At 39.6% G+C, this 11,729-nt stretch overlaps 1 pseudogene; it reads left to right on the top strand.

The window, feature by feature from the left end:
- The first annotated feature begins 1,197 nt into the window (after nucleotides 1-1,197).
- Nucleotides 1,198-3,408, top strand: LOC102811322 (annotated as a pseudogene).
- Nucleotides 3,409-11,729: the final 8,321 nt, after the last annotated feature.

Below are 11,729 nucleotides of genomic sequence, written 5' to 3'. Positions count from 1 at the left end.
AAGCAAAAAGAAGAGTAGAGAGGAAGGAATGACAAAAAAGAAAAAGAAAACACAAAACTCTCTAATAAGTGTCCCCAGTATTCACACCAATTCATGCGGCTATCTTTGCTTCTCCTCTCAGGAATTCATTAAACAAACGGTCTTTCTTTGAGCCAGAGCCTTTGCATTCCCCACTGTGGGGTCAAGGAAAATATGCAAAGTGATGGAGAGAGGACAGGATTTGGAAACAGATCAGCTTAGGTTTGCGTTCCAGGACCTAACACAGTGTCTGATCCATGGTGCCAAATAAATTCCATTTCTTAAGGAATTTGTTGTGAGTTCCTTGTTTTGATGTCAACACATCCTATCATTTGGTGACAATGGTAATATCTTACTGATAATTCATTTTCAAAGCTGTCTGGCTATGTGGGGAGGGAATTCCATTTGACAGGTAAAGTATGTTGTTGGCTAATGCATACACACACACTCATACACACATAACATGTACTTGGCAAGAAAAAAAATCCAAAGCTAATGAAAGAAATAATAAAAATCTTACTGTCTCCTCCACAACAATCTTTGTTTCTTCTACCTGTGGAAGCATATTAACTGTTCCTTGTATGACACATAGACTTGACTGTAGAGAGGAGTTTGGTCCAATTTGCTTTGCACAGGGTGATATAGTACTCAGTAGTTTAGGGTGGGAAGCTTTTAGGGCCTTAGACTTTCATGGGGATGATAGCCTGAAAATAGGCAAGATAAGAGGATGAGAAACATCACCTTGTTTATAGTTTTGTCTCCTGCAGTTTGTGACTCAGATTGTAGATCAGAAAGACTCCATCAAAGAAAAACATCAAGGTCCAGAAAAGGCAGGGATTTAACCAAGACTGGAATCCCTGACTGATGAAAACAGTTAATGCTCTCAGCTGCTAACTAAATGTTAGAGGTTGGAGGTTGAGAATAAAGGGCCTGGCAATCTACTTTCTAAAAATCATCCACTGAGAACCCTGAGGAGCACAGTTACAATTTCACATATATGAGTCACAATGAATTGGGATCAACTGTACAGCTATTATATACTGGTTTCCCATGGTCTCTCTCTCTCTCACACATACACACACACACAATGTCATTTGGAAGCAGAATTGGGATGCTGTCACCTATGCCTTCAGCTTCCTAGGATTATGTTCTCTCCCTAATTCCTTAGAGTCTCAACTGATGGAGAAAGCCAGGCTGGGACCTCTGCTACTGGCACCTTCTTACTGCTACTATGCTGTCTGTCTTTCTGGACGGTGAGTCTAACAGATTTTTCGGGTTCCTTGAATGGAGGGTTTTTCTTTTCCCCTATAAATGGAAGTATGATAATTTGGGGGCACAAAGATACCGTTCTCAGATTGAAGGGGGAATTTGAATCACTTGAACTGATTGTGAAACATCTGAGCTTTTTCATAGCAATGACTGAATCTCAATAAACTTTATCCCTTTAAGGAATACACAACACTCAACTATATTTTTTAGTGTTTCTATGATGACTTTCTTTCCATTGCAACCCCAAGCCTAGAGATAAGCACATTTAAAAAAAAAAAATTAATATGATGTTTTCAGCTTGATTATAAAATTAATTGTTGTTAAGTGTGTGGAGTCAGTTCAGACTCATAGCGACCCTGTATAGGGTTTCCGAGGAGCGGCCAGTGAGTTTGAACCACTGAACTTGGGGCTCAAAATGATCTTGTGGTTCAGTGTTTATCCTACAGTGCCAGACCAGATATTTATTATGTAAAGGTCTAAATTACAGGATACTGGAGAAAATACATGAATTGACACAGTGGCAACAGCAATGGGCTCAAACATAACAAATGTGAGGATGGCGCAGGACCAGGCAATGTCTGGTTCTGTTGTGTTAAGGTCACTATGTGTCAGAACTCACTTGACGGCACCTAAGGACAACAACCATAGAGAAAAATTTAGCTGGTGGTGTTCTCCATTCCTGCCCCCCACCAAAAAACAAAAAAAAATCCTGTCACGTAAATCCCATTATGGACACAAGAGGGAGCTTTTAGCTAAAATGAAAATACAGGCAATTTGAGCTCCATCATCTTTATTTTCTTTTCATTGAAGATAATTTAAGTTTATTGTCTTTAAAAATACATTAGTTGGTCAGCCATAGAGGGAGCTGCCGGCGTCTTCTCCCGCCCAGCGCCGACTTCGTGCAGGAGCTCCCGGGCCACCAGACCACGACGCGCCACCCTGAGTTCTTTTTGGAGGTGGTTATCTGCTCAGAGAGTAAGAATAAGAGCTCTGAGAGCTCATTTTGAAAAAAAAAGAGACGAGCCTTCTCCCTTGGCCAAACCTCTGGAGCTGAACCAACACTCCCGTTTCATAATTGGTTCTGTGTCTGAAGATAATTCAGAGGATGAGATCAGCAACCTAGTGAAGTTGTACCTACTGGAAGAGTAGAAAGGCTTTTTGTCACCAGTTTCTGTAAGCTCAGATCCACTCTCAGATGTGAGAATCTCTAGCCTACAGGATGGTTTGGCCTTACACACGAGGACCAGCATGTCTGGCATGTATCTAGTAAAGCAGGGACGTGACCGAAAGAAAATCGACTCACAGATTTCACCATGGCTTTTCCAGAAGAATTTGTCACTCGTTTGGGGAGAAATAAAGTGATTGATAAAGTTCTTATTGCCAACAATGGCATTGCAGCAGTGAAATGCATGCGGTCTATTCATCAGTGGTCTTAGCAGATGTTTCTAAACGAGCAATGAGCGTGCAATCCGATTTGTTGTCATGGTTTACACCTGAAGACCTTAAAGCCAATGCAGATTACATTAAGGTGGCAGATCACTATATTCCAGTGCCTGGATGACCAAATAATAACAACTATGCAAATGTGGAATTAATTCTTGATATTGCTAAAAGGATCCCTGTACAAGTAGTGTGGGCTGTCTGGGGTCATGCTTCTGAGAATCCCAAGCTCCCTTAACTACTCTTGAAAAGTAGCATTGCCTTCATGGGTCCTCCAAGCCAGGCTATGTGGGCTTTGGGGGATAAGATTGCATCTTCCTTTGGGTATCCCAACTCTTTCCTGGAGTGGCAGTGGTTTTCGTGTGGACTGGCTGGAAAATGATTTTTCAAAACTTATCTAAAATGTTCCCCAGGAAAAAGGTTATGTGAAGGATGTAAATGATGGGCTGAAGGCAGTGGAAGAAGTTGGATACCTAGTAATTATCAAGGCCTCTGAAGGAGGAGGAGGGAAAGGAGAGAAAAGTCAACAGTGCAGATCACTTCCCTAACCTCTTCAGACAGTTCCCAGGTCTTTGCACCAAGAGAAACTTCGCCTGTGGAGCTGCACCCAAAGAACTGCATTTATTTCTGGACATGATTCATGAGAAAATGGACGTCACACCTGATGCCATGCTTGGATAAGACTTTGGGGTTCTTGGGAGGGAGGGAGTTTATTTTGCATGTGGGAGGTGTGTGAATTATTGTAACCAGAGTGTGGACCATACATAGTAGATTGTTTACAGATGGCCACAATAAGTTCTCCCTCCCTGTATGTTAACCCTTTGCAATGTGATTTTGCTATTCCTCATGCAGAGGTGTGGTGTCTCTTTCCCACAACTTTAATATTATTTGGCCATATGGTTTACTTAAACCATTAGGCTGCACAAGGCGACACCCTCACCCTCTTGGAACACCAGTGAAGAAATCTAGTGTGTCCTCCTGGAGGATGAGAGGCCACATTTAACAGAGATGAGCTGTGCCAGTTGAGACTTCCTAGATTTTCCAGCCAACAGTCATCACAAATCACCAGACATCTAAGTGAGACCATCTTAGGCCCTCCATCCCCAGTTGAGCCAACAGATGATTGTATACATATAAGTGATCCCAGGCAAGTCAAGAAGAATTATGAATACCACGTCATGAGCAAATAAAATGGTTGATATCCTAAATCCTAAGCAAGTCACTGAGTTTCAAGGTGTCTTTGTTACACCGCAAAACAGAGCACAAAAGATACAGAACATAAAAGACTTGGAATCTCAGAAGACGAAAATGGAGAAGAAGCAATATTTGGGGAAATAAAGGACCAGAAATAATATATAAAGAGATAATCATTAAGAATTTTCATGAACTGACAGAAAAAACACCAATCACAGTTTCAGAAACCACTATGAGCCCCAACAGGACAAATACAAATAGAATCACACCTAAGCTTATCAGAGTAAAATCACCTTTCACCACAATCCCCTTGCTCAAACAAAACAAAACCAAACAAAAACCAACCTTAAACATACCTGGAGAAACGGATTCCTTTCAAAACAGTGAGATCGACATCTAACATCTCAGTAGAAACAGTGGAAGCCAGAAGATACTGAGATTATCTTTCAAGTACTAAAAGAAAATAATGGTTAGTGTAGAATTCTACACCCACTGACAATATCCTTCAAAACTGAAGATGAAAGTCCTTTTAAAAGAATAAAGATCTACAATAATACGGCATATGATGTATAATGTAAAATAAGAAAAAGCATCTAGTCTGTTGAGAGATAAACTTCTGTTGTACTTTAGTAGTACTTTCATCCTGTTGTGGGATTTGTGTGAGTGTGCATGTGTATTTTCAAATATTTTGTTTATACTTGGAATACACTGGTTGTTCGTGTGTTTTTATTGTCTATAATTAGTACACCTACTCCTCACTTACAACATATTTAGATTCCAAAGTCCAGGATATGCAAAAATAAAAGATATTCCCCCCACAAAAAATACATTAGTTAACTAATCATGGAATCATAGGATGATAGAGCTGAAAAAAGCCTTAATCATCTTGATGTCTCTATAGCAGTTTGAAATGTTGCCTATTCAGTTCTTTAAAGGTCCTTCCTAAGCTCCTGAAACATCATCCTCTCTCTCTGATTCTTCTCCTACATTTCAACCAACCTTCTTCCTTTACTCTCCTTTTAAGTGTACATGTTTTTCTGAGTTCCTCTGCCTTTTTGTCTTCTCATTCTACAGCACACACATATGTGGTTGTTGTTCATGCCATCGAGTTAGTTCCGACCTAGAGGTCCAACGACTTCTGGTGTGACGCTGTGGATCAGCACTCTCCTGGGAACCACAAGGTCGACAGTTCAAACCTCCCAGCCACTCCTTGGAAATCCAATACAGGGTCACTATGAGTTGGAACTGACTCAATGGCACTTAACAACACACATATGAGGGGGCTTCAGAACGTTTGTGGGAAACTTCCATTATTTTTTGTTCCATTTTCTGATAGTATTTTGAACCCCCTTGTGCTGACCTCATTCACTCTCTTGGTTTCAACTACTACTATGTGTTAATGAATAAATCATCATGAATATCTCCTGCTATGAAGTCTATATTGAGGTCCACATGTGCAGATTCGCTTGCCTACTGGACAAGCTAAAGAATGTGAAGGCTGTCCAGAGGAAGTTCAATTGGACTAATTCAGAGGATAGAAATGTTGACTTTGACTCATGGCAACGCCATATGTGTCAGAGTAGAACTCTGCTTCATAGAGTTTTCAGTAGCTGATATTTTGGTAACAGATTGTCGTGATTTTTGCCCAAGGTGCCTCTGTGAAGACTAAAACCTGCAACCTCTGATTAGCAGCTCAGTGTGTTAACAGTTTGGACCACCCAAAGATTCCCATTGCAAAGTTGAAGACTATAGAATATGTACATGTTCCCTGTTATTGTTTTAAAGTGCCAGCCAGTCTTTCCTGACACTTAGCGACCCTGTATAGGGTTTCTGGTGGTGTGAACTGCTGACCTTGGGGTTCAAATTGACCTTGCAGTACAGTGCTTATCTGTCAGCACCACAACAGGACTCCAGATGTTGGTTAGAGAGTCTCAAAGCTGTTAACTGAGATTTTGTTGAAACAGAAGACAAACAATGACAGCAGCAACAACAACAACAAAACCCATTACAAACTGGAGGACAACTAGAAGTATTTAGAGATGAGTTGGCTAGTTTGGCAGTCATTAGCCACAAATGACTTTTGGGCACCTGAAAATGTGGTTAGAATGAATTGAGATGTCAAGTGAATATAAAATACATACCAGATTTTAAAAAAGTAAAATAATTCAGTAATATTTTTGTATTTTTTAAAAAATGGTTTTCACACTATCTTAATTATCTAGTGCTGGCTGCTAGAACAGAAATACCACAAGTGGATGGTTTTAACAAACAGAAATTGATTCTCCCATAGTTTATGAAGATAGAACTGTGTATTCAAAGTACCAGCTCTGGGGAAAGGTCCTTGTCTCCTTTCAGCATCTGTATATGCAGCATTCCTTAGAGATTTCTATGTGTCTTGTTGTTGTTGTTGTTAAGTGCCGTCGAGTCGGTTCCGACCCATAGCGACCCTGTACAGGGTTTCCGAGGGTGTAAATCTTTACGGGAGTAGAAAGCCTCACCTTTCTCCTGCGGAGCTGCTGGTAGTTTCGAACCGCTGACCTTAAGGTTCGCAGCCCGATTCGTAACCACTACGCTACCAGAGCTCCTGTGTCTTGACATTAGTAGTTCCTAAATTTAGATACTTCATAGTTTGGAGACTCCAGGTCCAAAAGACACACTGCATTCTTGGTTCTTCTGTCTTAGTGATAGAGGGTCCCTCTTTCTTGACTCATGTCTCTCTCCTTTCATATTTTGTAAAATAAAAGATGTCGTATGCCTCACCCTTGGGAATCTACTGTAAATCAGATCAGGGTTACTGTGGGATCCTGGTGTGGCTTTGTTGGATAAGCACTAGACTGCTAACTGCAAAGTCAGTAGATAAAAACCACCATTTGCTATTTGGAAACCCTATACTATACAGGGTATCTATGAGTCAGAACTGACTTGGCACTTAACAGCAACAACATCCCACCTTTTTTTTTTTGTTTTTTTGGAGTCCCACAGTAATTTTTTTTTTTTTTTCACATGCTGCCTCACATTGAGATAGTCCTGTAGGTGGCTATTAATGAGACAAAATCATTTTTACTTCTTAAATATATATGATAAAAATATGAAAACAGAATTAATACAGAGTCTGGTCCACTGAAGCAGGTAACAGTATCAGACTGTAATGTTCCCTTTAATTCTGAGCAAAAAGACAAACTACCCCCATCCCAGTCCTACAAATGGAGCCTTCAGTTCTTAATCTGCAAGGGCTGTGCCAGGGTTCTCTGTGACAGGCCATGACGTCCGGTCTCCACAGTGCATTTCAACTGGAAAAGAACCATCCCCAAGACTCAGCAGGAGTGCTGTGGGGACCAGCAAGCACAGAGTGAATTCCCAGGCATCTATAATTCTGTGTCATGGTACCAGGCAGCCTGGCCATAGTAACAACGCTTTGAATGCTCCGAAAGCTGCTGACAGTATTCCTCCTCCTCAGTGTCAGTTGTCCTCTGGCAACCTGAGAAAGTCTGGAAGGGCCTTTCTGTGGCTCAGAGGCTCTGGAACTTGTGTGCTGGGGCAGGCCAGGGTCTAGTTTGTGTGTTTTGATTGGGACTGCATGGATATCAAAATGCTTCTATGTAATTTCAATGCTTGCATTCTGGGCTTCTAGGAGCTCTTGCGTTCTCTGTACTCTTGCTTTGTGATCCATCTTCTCAAATATTTTGACTTTGCCCAGGACACACTTAAGAGTGTTTTCTTGCTCCTCACTACCCTCCCCCATCTCCTCACTCTCTGTGGCTAGGACGGGAGTGGAGACCTTTAGTATAGACTGTCTTAAATCATCTTATTTGTGTATCACATCATATCACATTATGGGATATCATCACATTACTGCCAAATCATTGAGAATCATGGTACCGCCAAGCTGACACATGTTTTGGGAGAACACAATTCAGTCCCTATACACACTAAAAGACACATTCATTTAATGGCTATGAGGGGAGGGAGGGCAAAGGAAGGTAAATTGCTAATTGAAAAGTTGTTGTTGTTGTTGTTAAGTGTTATTGAGTCATTCCAACTCATAGCAACCCTGTATAGAGTTACTGAAGAGCGACTGGTGAGCCTGAACCACTGACATTATGATTTAAATCGACCTTGCAGTCCAGTGTGTTAACTCACAACACCATACCAGGACTCCAAAAACATTCAGGAACTGGGAAGTAGACACATATTAAGTTGGGTGAAAGGGAAAGAAAAATTAATAAAATTATTTAATTATACTGCTTACAGTATATGTCTTGTTTTATATGCATTACAGGCAATCCCCAGGTTATAAAATCCCACTTAAGGACAACTACTACCTGACCTTCAATGTCATGTAAATTTGCTCTAATTTTGAAATGATTGATTGAGCCAACGCATACTCTCAACAAATTCTGTACGTGCAGCTTTTAAATTATTAAATTATTAAAATGACTTCCTGTCTTCTCTTGCACCAAAAAAGGCTAAATATGAACCATATGCACCTGTTCTGACTGAATTACAAATATGACCAAAGACATACTTAGGAATGGATCTTATTCTTAACTCAGAAACTTCCTGTAAATTTTGGCTGCAGGGCTTCAAATCAATTCGTTTCACTTGACTCTGTTGAGAATTTGCATTTCCACCCCAGATATACTAAAACAGAAAATACATTTTAATAAGATGTGTAGCTTATGTATACATTAGAATCACCTGGTGATCTTTTTCAAGTAGATTTTGATTTAGTTTATCTGGGGTGAAATGTGAATTTGACGTAAGGGGTCAAATGGAGTAAACTGATTTGAAGCACTGTAAGCTGTTACTACACCACTATACATCAATTCCAACTCATAATGATTCTGTATGAGAGGTTAGAATTGTGCCCCAAAGTTTCCAAGGCATTATAGTTTCAAAATCTTTACAGACACAGACAGCCTCATCTTTCTCCTGCTGAGCAACTGATGGGTTTGAACCACCTCTCTTGCAGTTAGTAGTCCAATGCTTAACTGACTGCACCACCAGGCTTCTTTGTTGTTTTTCTTATGTACCATTGAGTTTGTTTCGACCCATCGTGATCCTATAGAGAGTTTCCAAGGCTGTAAATCTTTATTGGAGCATAAAGCCTCATTTTTCTCCCCTTGAGTGGTTGCTGGATTCAAACTGCAAACTTTGTGGTTAGCAGTCCAATGCGTTACCCACTAAACCACCAGTGCTCCATTGCTGTTGCTGTTATAGACTGTGGAATTAGTTCTAACTTATAGCAGCCCTGCATAGGGTTTCCTCAGAGCAACTGGTGGGCTTGAACTTCCAACCTTGGGGTTTGCAGTCCAGTGCTTATCCTACAGCACCACACCAGAACTCCTTTGTTACATTACTTAAATTTTCAGTAGATATTCTTTTCATCTATACAAAGAGATTATCTTTAATGTCTAACCAACTCTCCTGTCACTGTGAATATGGAGGATCATTTATTACAACATCACTCTCTCTTATTCTTAAGCTTTCTAGGGAAAGGTTTCCTGGAAGAAGTACAACCAGAATGTTCTCTAAAAGTGAAGATGGTGAGACTTTGTCTCATGTACTTTGGACAGGTTATCAGGTGGGGTCAGTACCTGTAAAAGCACATCATCCTTGGTAAAGTGGAGGGTCAGCAGAAAAGAGGAAGATCTCCCCAAGGAGATGGATTCACACAGTGGCTGCAACAATGGGTTCAAATGTAACAACAATTGTGAGGGTGACATAGGAACAGCAGTGTTTCATTCTGTTGTGCATAGGATTTCTATAAGTTGGAACCAACTTGATGACACCTAACAGCAACAATAGGGAACATTAACATACATTTCCTTTAAGAAATCAAATTTTCTTATATTTTTCAGGTCAGTCAATTATTATGGAAATAATATCACAAATCAAAGTAGTGCTTTATAGATAACAAATTACTCTCAGTTACAATATTTCCATTTCTAAAACATCTGTGAGGAGAATAAGCTTGTTGTTATCATACCAGTTCTGCAGATGATGATGATGATGATGACGATGACACTGATGATGATAAAGGATAACATATTATTGAGTATGTCAGACATTGTTTTCAGAACTCTGTACAGATTATCATATTAAGTTATTTAGATTTAAATTCAGCTCATCTGTTTCTAGTGGATATATGACCAAAAGAAGAGCTATTCAGGTTGGAACACATTCAAAATTCGAGGGGGAAGAGCTGCCTCCTCAAAGTAAAGTTGACTGTGATGACATGCATGGAGTAAAGACCTTGGGACCTTTGTTTGCAGATGGGGCACAATTCAAAATGAAAGGAAACAACTGTAAACATTCCTTAATAATTGGAACATGGAATGTATGAAGTATGAATCAAGGAAAATTGAAAATTGTCAAAAATGAAATAGAATGTATAAACATCGATATCCTAGGAATTAGTGAGCTGAAATGGACGGGTATTGGCTATTTTGAATCTGACAATCACATCGTTTGCTATGCTGGGAATGACAAATTGAAGAGGAACAGAGTCATATTCATCATCAAAAAGAACATATCAAGAGCAGTCATGAGATACTATGCTGTGATAGGATCATATTCATCTGTCTACAAGGAAGACCAGATAATATCCCTATTATTCAAATTTATGCACCAACCACAAAAGTCAGTGATGAGCCAATTCAAGAATTATACCAGCTTCTTCAGTCTGAAACTGATCAAACATGCAATCAAGATTTATTGTTCATCACTGGTGATGAACAAGGAGATCTGGTAGAGTAGGGGTTACGAATTGGGATGCTAACCTTAAGGTTGGCAGTTTGAAACTACCAGTCGTTCTGTGAGAGAAAGATGAGGCTTTCTGCTCCTGTAAATATTTACAGGCTCAGAAACCCTGTGCCGGGTCACTATGAGCAGATCCGACCCCATGGTACTTAACAACAACAACAACATCTGGTGATTGGAATGCAAAAGTTGAAAACAGAGGAAGGATCAGTAGTAGGAAAAAATGGCCTTGGTGATAGAAATGATTTTGTAGATTGCATGATAGAATTTTGCAAGACCAATGAATTCTTCATTGCAAATACCTTTTTAAAGCAGCATAAAAAATGACTATATTCATAGACTTCACCAGATTGAATATACAGAAATCAATTTGACTACATCTGTGGAAAGAGAAGGTAGAAAAACTCCATATCATCAGCCAAAACAAGGCCAGGGAAGACTGTGGAACAGACCATCAATTGTTCATATGCAAGTTCAGACTGAAGCTGAAGAAAATGAACACAAGTCCATGAGAGTCAAAATATGACGTTGAATATATTCCACCTGATTTTTGGAGATCATCTGAAAAAGAGATTTGATTTATTGGACATTAAAGACCAAAGACTAAAAGAGTTTGGGATGGTATCAAGAACATCATACAAGAAGAAAGCAAAAAGTCATTAAGAAGACAAGAAAGAAGGAAAAGGCCAAAATGGATATCAGAAGAGACTCTGAAATTTGCTCTCTAACGTACAGATGCTAAAACAAATAGAAGATGAAAGGAGGTACAAGAACTGAACATAAAAATACAAAGTTCAGCTCAAGAAGACAAAGTCAAATATTAGAACAAAATGTGCAAAGACATAGAGTTAGAAAACCAAAAGAGAAGAACATGTTTAACATTTCTCAAGTTGAGGGAACTGAAGAAAAAATTCAAACCTTGACTTATGGTATTGAAGGATTCTACAGGAAAAATTAGAAGTTGTCAAAAATGAAATGGATCACATGAACATAGATACCTTAGGCATTAGTGAGCTGAAATTGACTGGTATTGGCCATTTTGAATC

The sequence above is a fragment of the Chrysochloris asiatica genome, unplaced genomic scaffold (genome assembly GCF_000296735.1).
Source record: "Chrysochloris asiatica unplaced genomic scaffold, ChrAsi1.0 scaffold00255, whole genome shotgun sequence".
NCBI classification, from domain to species: Eukaryota; Metazoa; Chordata; class Mammalia; order Afrosoricida; family Chrysochloridae; genus Chrysochloris; species Chrysochloris asiatica.
This window is presented reverse-complemented; position numbering and strand designations above follow the sequence as displayed.